This window comes from Seriola dumerili, unplaced genomic scaffold (genome assembly GCF_002260705.1).
Source record: "Seriola dumerili isolate Sdu_G_001 unplaced genomic scaffold, Sdu_1.0 BDQW01000138.1, whole genome shotgun sequence".
Taxonomy (NCBI): domain Eukaryota; kingdom Metazoa; phylum Chordata; class Actinopteri; order Carangiformes; family Carangidae; genus Seriola; species Seriola dumerili.
The window spans coordinates 18,728,435-18,742,369 of NW_019174393.1; the positions used below are offsets into that span (position 1 = coordinate 18,728,435).

Here is a 13,935-nt window from a genome sequence, read left to right on the forward strand (position 1 = left end):
ACTTGTGACTTTTATTGAGAACGAACAACGCGTTTCTCCTGTGGATTCTTCAGGTTCGCTCAGCACAATTACCAGAGCGTTCACAGGTGTGATGAATATATACACATAGGTCACATGACCAGTTATCATTATATTCATTTTTGTGTTTTAACATTTTCACACATTATCAAAAATCACAGCAATATTAATATTACTAGAGACTACAAAAGTTACACTATTTTACACTGTGTTAACAAAAATAAGAGACTACCTTCTACTGTACATACACAACTGGCTGCACGAAAAAAAGTCTAATATATTTGGTAGGAGGTGGACTATAGGTCCTACAGCTGTCCCTCTACATCACAGAGTGAGAGGGGTGAAGGTCAACCGACTTAATAAATAAATCAAGTTATTTTGAGTTGAGTTTGATTAGTCAAAGTGACAGAGGATCGAAGATATGAAACTAGGTTCATAAGGTTTAGAGTTTGTGGTTGTGAGGTGACTCTGGAAATGGTCTTAATATCCTTGTTATATCCTCAGGCTGGACTCAGTGGTTCAGCTGAGGACAGCCACATGCTCCACTGGCTCTGCAAACTGAGATGGATGATACTAATGGGCTTTAGCTTTAGATTCACCGGGCCCCGTTTTTAAACACACAAGTGCAAGAAGTCCAAAGTGGGAGGTCATGGGCACAAAACTCTCCTATTATTTTGGTTCATGTACACGACTGTGCAAAAGTTTTAGGAACTTCAGATGTTTCCATGAGTCATAAAGAATTATACAGTAGCCCTGAGGGTCAAAACACAACAACATTTCAGAAAGCACAAGGACATTTGAGAAACACACTGAGATTTCAGATTATGAAAAGGTGGCAAAACACTTTTTGTTTGTGATTGGACAGAACCTTGGCTACAGTTCAATGTCATTTCCTGTTTCTATTGTGTCCTACACTCAGCAGTGTCCTTGCATCCTTGTTAAAGTGAGTTGGAAAGGATGGAGGAGGAGATTGAAATCATAAAGGAATATTTCAACAAAGGACATTCATATGATGCAATTCTCGCTAGTGTAAGAATCATTTATATTCATTTCTAGAAACATCCATTTATTAAACATTACATTTTGATGGTGATTTAAACAAATCTAGTTGGAAAGGGTTTAATTACAGCAGTATATTTACATTTTAAATGATTTTGTTATTGCTGTCCTTGTTAGGCTCTGCCTCAGTAAATCATTAACTTTTCTCAGTGAAAAACAAAGGACTGTATGATACAAAATAAAGTTGCTCTATGTGTACAGTATACTAATGAGTGAGCTTGGGCAAGGTGAAGTTAAGTCCATGTGCTGTTTGATTATAAAGCAGGTCTAGGTTCTATATTAATAACTGTGAAGGTATCAAAGCGCTCAGTCCACAGAGAAATGCACACAGCCTGTATTCAGACACTGAGCCTTAAAAACCAGCTGTCAAGACTTCTGTAACTTTGTGATGTCACAACAAAGCAGTCACCACTCTCAGCCATGCCCAAGCCCCACCCACCTGGACCCACCATCCAACCTCGCAGGATTTGGTTTCTCTGATGTTTACCTGAAATCTGCTATATTTTTAAGAGATCACTCAGAATACAGCCAATCAGAGAAGAGGCTCAGAGCCTCCTCTCTCCTGATTGACTCACCAACCTGTTGTTACTAGAGCTCCAGAGAGAAGCCTGAGAGAGGAGATGTAAACATACACTGAGATGGTTTTTGGTTCTTAAAACCACAAATATATCTTCTTATGGTGCACGTCAAATAAAACACAGAGGAAGAGGAAAATATGGATCTTTAAGATGTAATATGACGAAATTAAATATTTGGTAATCTCTCTCGCTTGTACATGAAGTTCCTACCGGATAAATAAAGTTTAACCAAACAGTCCCATGCACAGCCAGTATTAACGATCAGGTGCTAGTTGGTCGCAGGAACAACTAAAGTGGAAAAATCAGACGTAACCACCGCCGACTGAGACCACGTCACTGTGACTTTTATTGAGAACGAACAACGCGTTTCTCCTGTGGATTCTTCAGGTTCGCTCAGCACAATTACCAGAGCGTTCACAGGTGTGATGAATATATACACATAGGTCACATGACCAGTTATCATTATATTCATTTTGTGTTTTAACATTTTCACACATTATCAAAAATCACAGCAATATTAATATTACTAGAGCTACAAAAGTTACACTATTTTACACAGTGTTAACAAAAATAAGAGACTACCTTCTACTGTACATACACAACTGGCTGCACGAAAAAAGTCTAATATATTTGGTAGGAGGTGGACTATAGGTCATACAGCTGTCCCTCTACATCACAGAGTGAGGGGGGTGAAGGTCAACCGACTTAATAAATAAATCAAGTTATTTTGAGTTGAGTTTGATTAGTCAAAGTGACAGAGGATCGAAGATATGAAACTAGGTTCATAAGGTTTAGAGTTTGTGGTTGTGAGGTGACTCTGGAAATGGTCTTAATATCCTTGTTATATCCTCAGGCTGGACTCAGTGGTTCAGCTGAGGACAGCCACATGCTCCACTGGCTCTGCAAACTGAGATGGATGATACTAATGGGCTTTAGCTTTAGATTCACCGGGCCCCGTTTTTAAACACACAAGTGCAAGAAGTCCAAAGTGGGAGGTCATGGGCACAAACATCTCCTATTATTTTGGTTCATGTACACGACTGTGCAAAAGTTTTAGGAACTTCAGATGTTTCCATGAGTCATAAAGAATTATACAGTAGCCCTGAGGGTCAAAACACAACAACATTTCAGAAAGCACAAGGACATTTGAGAAAACACACTGAGATTTCAGATTATGGAAAAGGTGGCAAAACACTTTTTGTTTGTGATTGGACAGAACCTTGGCTACAGTTCAATGTCATTTCCTGTGTCTATTGTGTCCTACACTCAGCAGTGTCCTTGCATCCTTGTTAAAGTGAGTTGGAAAGGATGGAGGAGGAGATTGAAATCATAAAGGAATATTTCAACAAAGGACATTCATATGATGCAATTCTCGCTAGTGTAAGAATCATTTATATTCATTTCTAGAAACATCCATTTATTAAACATTACATTTTGATGGTGATTTAAACAAATCTAGTTGGAAAGGGTTTAATTACAGCAGTATATTTACATTTTAAGATGATTTTGTTATTGCTGTCCTTGTTAGGCTCTGCCTCAGTAAATCATTAACTTTTCTCAGTGAAAAACAAAGGACTGTATGATACAAAATAAAGTTGCTCTATGTGTACAGTATACTAATGAGTGAGCTTGGGCAAGGTGAAGTTAAGTCCATGTGCTGTTTGATTATAAAGCAGGTCTAGGTTCTATATTAATACTGTGAAGGTATCAAAGCCTCAGTCCACAGAGAAATGCACACAGCCTGTATTCAGACACTGAGCCTTAAAACCAGCTGTCAAGACTTCTGTAACTTTGTGATGTCACAACAAAGCAGTCACCACTCTCAGCCATGCCCCAAGCCCCACCCACCTGGACCCACCATCCAACCTCGCAGGATTTGGTTTCTCTGAGTGTTTACCTGAAATCTGCTATATTTTTAAGAGATCACTCAGAAAACAGTCAGCCAATCAGAAGAGAGGCTCAGAGCCTCCTCTCTCCTGATTGACTCACCAACCTGTTGTTACTAGAGCTCCAGAGAGAAGCCTGAGAGAGGAGATGTAAAACTACACTGAGATGGTTTTTGGTTCTTAAAACCACAAATATATCTTCTTATGGTGCACGTCAAATAAAACACAGAGGAAGAGGAAAATATGGATCTTTAAGATGTAATATGACGAAATTAAATATTTGGTATTGTTTACATTCCCTTTACTGTGTGACATGTGACATTATAAGATGTATTATGACGCCATATACTGGATCCAGCTAAAACTATATCCTCATCATGTTACATAATTGCAAAACATAATTTTGATTATGATGCCATCATGGAATTGTGTATTCCCCTTTGCAAAGACCTGACCACTGCTTGGTAAGTGCACCCAGTTGCCAAGCAGGGATCATCTGTGATGTCTTCTTATGTTACTTTCTCTACCTGTAAACTCACCTGAGAGCACGGGTCATAAAGCTCCAGATGAACCTGCCTCCCATCCACAGACAGACACTTTCTGTATATGCACTCTGTGGAAGACAAGACGGAAGACAAGAGAAATCATATTCACACTCATCAACTCTCTTTCGAGTTGGCCCCATGTGTACATAAAATCAAAAGAGTGTAACTATGAGTTCAACAAGTAGAAACAAAAAAGGTTGATGAATGACAGGTTTGCAAAGACTATTCTGAATGTCTGGAATAAAGAAATTGTTGTTTTAAAACCTGGCTGTCAGAGTTCTCCAGTACTTTATATGAGATGAGAGAAAACAAATAGGTTCAGACAGAAATGGCAAACCTTCATTTCCTATATCACAGCACTATATGACACCTCAGTGTCTTTTATTCTCAGTTAAACATTTGTCTCTATACTTTTCACAATACAATGTAACTGTGTAAACAGGTAACCGTAGAAACGCATGAGGAAGAGTACATGTCAAGGTGTTTTTTCTTTTTCTGTTTTTGGAAAACTTCTGAATATGAAAAAAAGGTCCTCCATGAGCTGTGAGTCACAGCCTCTGCTGCAACTGCTTAGCATGTTGGTGAGTGGCCAAATCATAGGGCCAAACTACAATTACCAACTTCCTGTTATCTATCTTAACACTAGCATATAGAGACAGAAAATGCTCAGTATTGGTGACAAATGAATGTTTCCTGATGTATAAGTAATTCATGGGTATCTCATAGTGTTCACAATTTTCAATCTCCAATCTATTAACAAATACCAACAAATTTATACAGATATAAATCCATTTTATAAATAAACACATCCCAACTTGAATAAATATCAGTATTTTACATATTTTATCTCTTACTTAACTCTTAACTCTTTTATCTTTTACTTCAAGTTCTCAGGTCTACTAACATTTTCTTGCCTGTGCATATACAGTAAATATCTGAAAATATTTGATTGAATTGTATATATACTGTTGTTTTATATTTATTAACAAATGTTAAATGTATGTGTGTGTCAGCTGACACGTGGGGGGTTGGGTTCACCAGAGCTCAGCTGAGCTCTGGTGACTGCACAATACTAATACTCAGTGATTATAGTAAAAGATAAACTTGGTATCTAATCTGTAATGTATATGGCTGAACCAGGTTGTCAGCTATTTGCATTCCGCCTAGTAACAGCTGGCTTCAGCTCTTTATATGTTTGCTTCTCTCCTCTCTGTGTCTCACATATACAGTATTTTAATAAAGCAAAATTCACAATAAAGCTGTTCTCATTCACATGTTTTTCTGTTTCTGTTTCTGTGTCATGACAATGGAACAGGTCAGAAATTGTGACAAATGTTAACGAGCGGTCACTTCCAAGCTGCCGCTCTGGCGCTAAAATCCTGTGACACTTGTCTGACAAAATCACCATTACAACAACATACCTTAAAGATGACGGCTGAGTTGTGATTTCAGCTGTATTTACTTATAAAATGATCATCCAGAGACAAAGTTAGAGGCTCATTCACATCAACTACCTAGTGGTCAGCATAGAGAGGTGTGTCACTACAGTTTGTCCAAAAAGTCACCAGGTGCATTTTTGAAAAAAAAAAAGTTAGTCAAAGATATGAAGGACCAGGGATGTCACAGGAAAAGTAATAAAGCATTTCCTTTATTTCATATTTTAACAGGCTTTAAAAATAGGAATTGTAAAAATAATTTATAAATGAATGATTAATCCATTGGTAACTACTTCAGATTCAAAAACAGCATAAAAAACTCAAATAAATAAACCATATAAAAATATGTATTAATTCATGAATAAGTAATAGAATTTGAAAAACCATTTGTAAATGCATTTAAAAAATTGTAATTCCCTCTTCAATTTCCTTTTCCTTTTTCCAGCTGATTTTCCTTTTCCTATTAGCTAATCAATTAGCTTAGTCATTTAGCATCTCCTTTTAGCCTTTCTGTGACCCTCTGGGCCTTCAGTGTAAGTAAGCAATCCCAATTGGCCATGGGATGTAACAAGCTCTCTGATTGGTTGGAGAGCTAACCATTGGGCTTTATCAGCACTGAAGGTTCAGAATGCCAAAGAAAGGCTAAAAGGAGAAGCTAAATCACTAAGCTAATTGATTAGCTATGAATGAATAAATGTATTTATAAATTGTTTATTTCCAGTGAAATCCCTGGTCCTCCACAGTTGGCCTTCATCATGTTGCATTACTGCCTCATTCTGGGTTTAATCATCTTGTAATTAGTGTGGCTGCTTTTAAAAATCTATATACACATTTCATCCCCACATTCAAGCACATCTTTAATCCTGGTCTCCACTAGTCCTGGTCTCTGTGGCCCTTTTTGTCATTGTCCTTCTCCCCTCTTCATATGTCCTGCATTAGGACAACACTGCATGTTCCCACTAAATCATTTTGAAAGAGCAAATACCAATGAGGAAACTGCATTATTCAACTCTGTCACTCACTCAGTCACAGACATTCACGTTTAAATGGCTGATTCTGCTGTTACGGTCTAACCAACAATTGGGCTTTGATCCTAGAACAGTGGCATTACAACTGCCTCTGTGCTTTAAGTTCACTGTAGGTAGGTTACACATGCCAGAAGGTTTTATTTTGATCATCTAACCAAGGCCAGAGGAAAGTGTGGCTTATGTAGCTGCTCCACTCAGCAGCGCTGATTTGGCCTGGTCAGAAGCCAAACGCTCAGATGAAACTAGATTATTCTCTGGAAAACAATGGCACATTGAGCCACTATCTAAGACTAATGTGAGTCATTCTCCATACAGGTCAGGTAGCCTTTCAATGAGGCTGCAGAGTATCATTACAGCTGGATGGAGGTTAACAATTTAGAAAAAATAACATTAGAGGGATCAAACATTTAGGCCTTGCTCTTAAAATGAAGTTGCAGAGGTCAAACAGGAACTACCTGGATAAGTAAACAGTGTTATGAATCTGACCAGGCATTCAATCCCAATGTTTGGTACGTGACATATTTGATTACAGACACATTTGAGTTGAAACTGAGCTCCCAGTCCTACTTAATAATGTAAACAGTCAAATGTAGATATGCAAATGTAGATATGGGATGTTTGTAGTTGACAGAGCCTGGTGACTGAAACAGAAATGTTGCACTGACTCCGGAAGTGTGTAAAAGTAAATGACATACAGTTGTGGAACAGTAGCTACAAAACTGATGTGATCTGATTGTTTTTAAAGGTCTAGGAATTCTGTGAATCCGACAGAACAGAGTCAAACTTTGTTAAAACCAGTGGAATTTCATTGTAAATTCTAATGGAGATCCCCAAGCTGAAATATGTTTTTAGGTTTGAATAGTAAGTGTAAGTCAGGAGTCTCCAACACGTGTTTTAGACTAGCTCACCCAAAGGTTCAGAGAATATAGTCTGTACAAACCATGGGTGCAGAGTACAAACTTTAAGCATCACAACTTGTCAGTTGTCGGCCTCAGGTGAGTTGTCAGTCAAATGCGTTTGTTTACATCTGATCAGCTGTAGGTGACATGCAGTGATATCAACTCTGATAACACAACAGATATAAACTAAACTGTTCAAAAAATAGAAATACTATGTTGCCCTGGATACAGTGAGTTAAGTTGTGGGCTTCGACTTGAGCCCCACTTTCTTTTTAGTCCGTGTTTGTTTACATGTTGGAAAATGAAGTGCAGTGAATGATCTATTTTAAGTTGCTGTTCGTTGAGAGCCATTGATGAACTGAACTATCACTGATCACTGACTGAGGAGCTTCTTCTTTCTCTGATCTCCAATCAGATTTATGGAGGTTTATTTACAGATGTGTTTTCAATGAATGAAAACTTAAGGCCGAGAAGGTGCGTTTAGTAGAAGTCAGGATTTAACAGTGAAAGTCTCTTTCCCCTCAAGGACAGTCTGTAAATACAAAGGGAAGCGGCGCATGCACAGATTATTACCTGAGGAAGAGGCGTACTCCCCGATGAAGCGCCTGGTGAGGAAGCGGACGATGAGAGCTGCAGAGAGACAGACAGACAGAGAGACAGACAGGTGAGCTCCGTGAACAGCGACACCTGTTTATTCCCGATGTCCAACAGCATTGGTCCCTCCTCAACTACCTGATTTCCCAACACCTTCACTGCCCAGCACAGCAATCTTGATGTCATTCATGTTCGCTGTAGAAACAAGACTAGTGTCCGCCACAGAAATATCCCTCAGATGTCATGCTGTGAAGAGCCGGGGAGGAGACAGCGTGGTCGGAGCCCATGAGCTGCCTGGAGGAGCTGGTGCAGCCCGCGGGTGCAGGCTGGGCGGTGGGAGGGTGGGCGGCCCTTCAGGAGGCGGCACAGCAACAGGCTGTGAAAAAAAACAAAAACATGGAAGTGTGAAATTAACATCCTCTGACTCAAAATTAGTCTCAGAGGTGGAACTGATTTAACTGCTTTAGATAATGGCTAGTTTAGTCCAGTTGTCTCAATCCTACGGGGTCACAAGAAGTTGGAAAGAAGAAAAAAAAAAAAGTTTTGCTGCATTTATTCATTTTTACTGTTTGAGCGTCAAACATTATTGAAATGAAACCACGTGAGAGATAAGAGGAGGATGTCTCTTTGGTGGAAGTGCGAAGAATTCATAGCCATCTGAAACATGACAATAGCCACAATAGACACCATCCCCCCCTGCCTCAGTTCATAATGGCAGCAGCAATTAATGAGTGTTGAATTCATAATAAATCCACAATATTTCAACTTGAACCACTGCATGTGCAGGTAAATCAGTTACATAACTGCATAGTTCTGAGGCCTACAGCCCCCTGGTTTTCTTCTTTTTACATAACGTGCTGATAAGCTACATGTTTCTATTAGCTATAAACACACTGGATGAGCAGAACAGCTGAGCTGCCAGAATCCACTTTTCTCTGGATCAGCATCATCCTGGAAAAGTGCTGGACGGAGGAGAGGATTTCCTGAAGGATTTAATCGCCTCAGCACCAACTGCAGCACAGTCTCCTAAGTTCGGGAGAACATCTGTTGAAACCTCATCTGTTTTCTCCAAAGTTATAATAATTTCATTTCAACTTGCAGTTTTACATAATTTCCAAAGGATCAAAGACTAAATGTAGTGTGAAAGGAAATTGCCCACAACATCATGTTTGGTATCTGTGACTTCAGAATGAATTAATGATATTAGATACAAAGTTTAATGTGTCTCATGTTTGTCGACACTAATGTATAATTATATAAATTGTTACTTCTTTAGACCAATTAGAACAAATTCTGAAGCATTTTTACCTGGAAAAATGACAGCTTGAAAAATACGTGAACTGTTTACCACAGTGAGACAAAGTGTGCGCTCAGTACATATTGCAGTGCAGGGCACCATGGGTAATTAGCATTTTTCCACCACATGGTTACGACTCAGTTATCATGATGTCATCTTCAATGGGACACACACATGAACAATGGAGGACAATGAAGTGATACCAAACAGAGAAACACCTGCACCAACTCAACTGACCTCGGCACGGTTTTGCTGGTTGTCGTACTAAAAGCAGAGTACAATAACTAACAGAAATGTAACAGGGTCTAATGAGGTGTGTGCAGTCGCTTGGCGAGTGTTTTCCGAACGTCTCATCTCACACAATCACAGTGCAGTAATTACGATTCTCTCTGACCAATCACTAGTCTGCAGCGTTTTCATGTCATGTTTTGGTATCGCTTCAGATCGCTTAGAAACCTCTGTGGTGATAACAAAAAAAGTAGCAGGTAATATCCACAATGGTGAGTACAGTCAGCATGTGGTTTGATAAATATCTTCAAAATGATGAGTGAATGACTGATTGCAAATTTATATGACACAACAAAATGGGAGGGATGACAAAAAATTATTTTGTATCACCCTAATTAGAGGATGAATTTTAAAATAATTTCCAAAATTCTCAAAAGAGAAAGAGTCCTGGAGGCTGTTTTGAATATTTTCACCACTTTATCTTGCCCTCAAACAGCCTTTTCCTATGACACTACCAATCCAAACAATGTGAAGCTAACACTGGTGTCCTGAAAACTGCAGTTCCTTGAGGCTGGCCCCAAAAATCCCATGTTAAAATGTCCAACTTTACAGCAGAAATAAACATGTTTACAGCCTGGTGCAAAAACTGTTTTGGTCTCTAGAGCTAATTTCACCAAGGATTCAGCTCCACACACGCCCCCTCCTCTTTGACCGTTTTTGGATTAGTTGAGAGAGAGAGAGGGGCGGAGACAGGTACTGCCAAGATGGCAACGGCAGAGTGGCTCACTCTGTGCTTGAAAACCACTCTTCAGAAACCCGTGGGTGACGTCACAGAGGCTACATCCATCTTTATTTACAGTCTATGGGCACTACATTTTCTCAACCTGAGGTTCCCAAACCAACAGATCATTGCAAAAGTTCAAATTGAATCAATAGATCAAAAGATGAATAAAACATTTTTAACAGTGATCTGTCCACGTTCAGCTTTCTCAATAAGAACAGTCTTTAAAAGAAGGTCCAGTACGTCTGCAACTGTAGAGGCGCTATTTAAAGAGAAACTCGTATGGGTCATATCTGAGGGTAGGGACAAACAAACAATATGGTCGCTGAGGTTGGAGGACAGGTAGAGAACAGGTCAAACAATGGTATAGATATATAAAGGTATTCACGCTGATGACACTCAGCTGTCTGGACTCTAGGAGAAGCTGGATGTCTCAAGACAATTTAGATGAAGATAAAAACAGAGGTACTTATGATTGGCACTGAGTTTGCTCAACAGACTCTTGGGCCTTTATCCACTTGCTAATAAAAGCAAGTGTGATGATGACTCACTCTGAGGGGGACTGATGAATGATTACATTATCACCGCCATTTATACTGACTATTATACACCTTATCACAGAATGTAAATCAGCAGCGTCCTGACATAAATAATTTGAGTTTTAACCCGGCTAAAGCAGATATGAAATGCACTGGCAGGTTGTCCTCTGTCAAAGGAATGTGTCTGTTCAGTGTAAGAGATATGTTCCGTACAAAAGGACCATTTAAGGTGCCAGACTTCCACTGCACCGCTTCAGTTTTTTCAGAATAAGTTTCCTTAAGAAACATGGCACCACAGTTTGTAGTTTTTAACATTTATGGCAGGTTCTTTAATATTCTTCTCCGTATCATTTTTCTGTAGGTAGTGTAGAGATATAAGTTTATTTCTATCTGCAATATGAACACTCTCTCCTGTGACAGGTTATAAATTATCACAGCAAAGATGTCTGTGGTGGAGGTGGGTGATGTATTATTTTAACACCGGCCTCCTCCACTGTGTACTGGAGGTGTTGTTTTTACTGGCAAGGTGGTCTCACATGTAAAGTAAAAGCTGAGGTATTATCACCAGTGAGCTGTCGAAGGCGTGAAGTGGGTTTTAGAGAAAAGCAGCAGTTATGTAATGAGGACATAAATACTAAAATGTAGATGACTCGCTCTTCTATAACACTAGTTAGAAATATGTGACATAAGAGCATGCTAACACACTGTGATACAAAAGATTTTGTACTTTCTAAGAGCCCTTTAAATATTGTTCAACAACTGCTTAATCATTAGATAAACTGTCCCTCCCTCCCTGCCCAAATTTCTTCTACCCTCTTATTCATTTTTTCTTTTTTTTTCTCCTTTATTTACTCTTTAGGTTTCTTCATATAATTTTCCTTTTTTTTCCTTTTTATTTATTTATATTAGTTATTACAAATTCATATTCATAAGTATTTGAATGTTGTATGTTCTATATAATTGATATATTTATTTATACATTATAATTTATTATTTGTGTTATTTTCTATACAGAGACTGTGTTGGGGGGATGTTCCTGTTAAAAAAGAGAAAAGAAGGTAAACACTTGGATATGCATTGTTGTATCCCAAAAAAAAAAGATCATATCTATATCATATCTATATATATATACGGTATATATAAAATTATTATATAAAATGTAGATCATAAAATAATAAAACAACCTGTCAGTGTTACGAAATGTGCAGAGGATGAAGTGAAGGAACCTCCACACCACGCACAGTGGTTTGTTTTTATGTTATTGCATTCTTACACTTAGGTAATGCATACTTCTTGGATTTCATAATTGAATAATTGAATCTCATTAGTGTGTGGTTGGTGTTTTTTTGTTTTTTTTTTCCATAAACGCAGCCAAGTACAACAGACAAGAGCCTTGCCAACATTAAACAGAAGCAGCACGGTGTCACTGAGAGAGCTGGTCTGGATTCATGCGTGGCAGGAGCGCCACGTGCGAACAGGAAAGTAAGCTTTTGTTTTAAAGAAGTTAACTTTTAGAAGTTGGCTTTTAATGGAGAGATTTAACAGTTAGTTTGAAAACTAACAGTGGGAAGATTTAACCCGTGGGTGAGTGGACTGGTGATCGTGCAACAGACTGAATATCGCTGGGGAACCAAGGTTATAGAAGAATTCCGAAGGAGGAAACCCAGCTGCTTTAATTCAATTCAAAGTTGTGCGTAGAACTTACTATATACCAAATCCAGACTCTCCCATTTCCCCAGGAGTGTCCCCATTTTATGAGAAATGTAAAAAGGGAATTGGTACACTCATCCACCAGTTTTGGTCCTGCCTAAAACTGAAACCCTTCTGGTTACTTATTTTTGATTACCTGACAAAAGCCTATATAGCTATTACCCCAAATCCCATGTTGGCTATATTTGGCCTAACGTCTACTACCTGCTCTTTAACCAGCTACAAGAAATTAGCCGTTTCTCTTTGTACCCTTTTAACCAAATGCCTAATTTTGCAGAATTGGAAGTCAGAAACATGCCCTAAGTTCCACAGGGTCGCAACAACAATCACAAGCAAGCTGGCAAGGCACAACCCATGTCCCACTAAGAAAGTGATTGACTTTTTGCTGAGGATACAGACACAGCTCTTACTGTAGTTATACATGGCTCTGTACTCCCAACATTACACCTTTAAGGACACAGTCATAAGTCTTGTCTAAATCAATAAAACACATGCAGATCGATCTCCCTTGACCTCTCCAGTACAGCACTCCAAACCTCAGGTTCACCAAACCTGTTTTCTCAGCCATCTTTGGGCACCTTAAAGTGATAGCTGGGGTTATTTGACGTGGGGATGTGTGTGAGGTACGTCTCTGTAGTCAGTGTGTTACCTGCAGTGGATTCACATCTGTGCGCTCTCAGTTTAGAGAAGCAGCAGTAGTAGCAGCACAGAAGCTGAGCAGTGTGCTGCTGTTTTATCACTTAAAATATGCCCACTGAGTAAAACTAATATCAGTTGAAGTGTACACTTTGTTTTGAATATTTTCAGCACTTTATCTTACTATCAAACAGACCTTTCCTTTGGAACTTCATTTTCTCAACCGTGGAACTACCGTATTCCTATGCACAAGCACACCTACAGTGCACACTGTATTACATACACTGCTGTTTGAAAGAGCTAAACTGTACAACAGGCTTCTTTTTTTTTAAAGTGGTTAAAACACCTTTTTGTTTCATCACTCAGCTTCTTCTCTTGTTTGTTTCTCTGAACTGAGAGTGCACCTATCTGAATTTACTACGGGTACACTGACTAAGTCGTCACACGACCCCACATTAAATATCCTTAACTATCACTTTACGTTCCACTCTCACACTAATTCTTAAAACAACATAGACAACCTAAAGAACCAAATGACTTTCTTTCTTACTTTTTGAATTTTCCAAAAACATTTTTTATAAATCACAGCAGGATTGCATCTGTTCCATCTGTGACATTGAGCTCCCTTTATCGTGTTGCTCTACAGGTGAAGGAAATCATCTGACAGGCCTCTGTAGAATGAAAATGTGAAGTACAGCAAC

General features: G+C 38.8%; 1 pseudogene; it reads right to left on the reverse strand.

Moving 5' to 3' along the window:
* Window positions 1–8,342, reverse strand: part of LOC111225073 — a 9,639-nt pseudogene extending 1,297 nt beyond the window's left edge.
* Window positions 8,343–13,935: the final 5,593 nt, after the last annotated feature.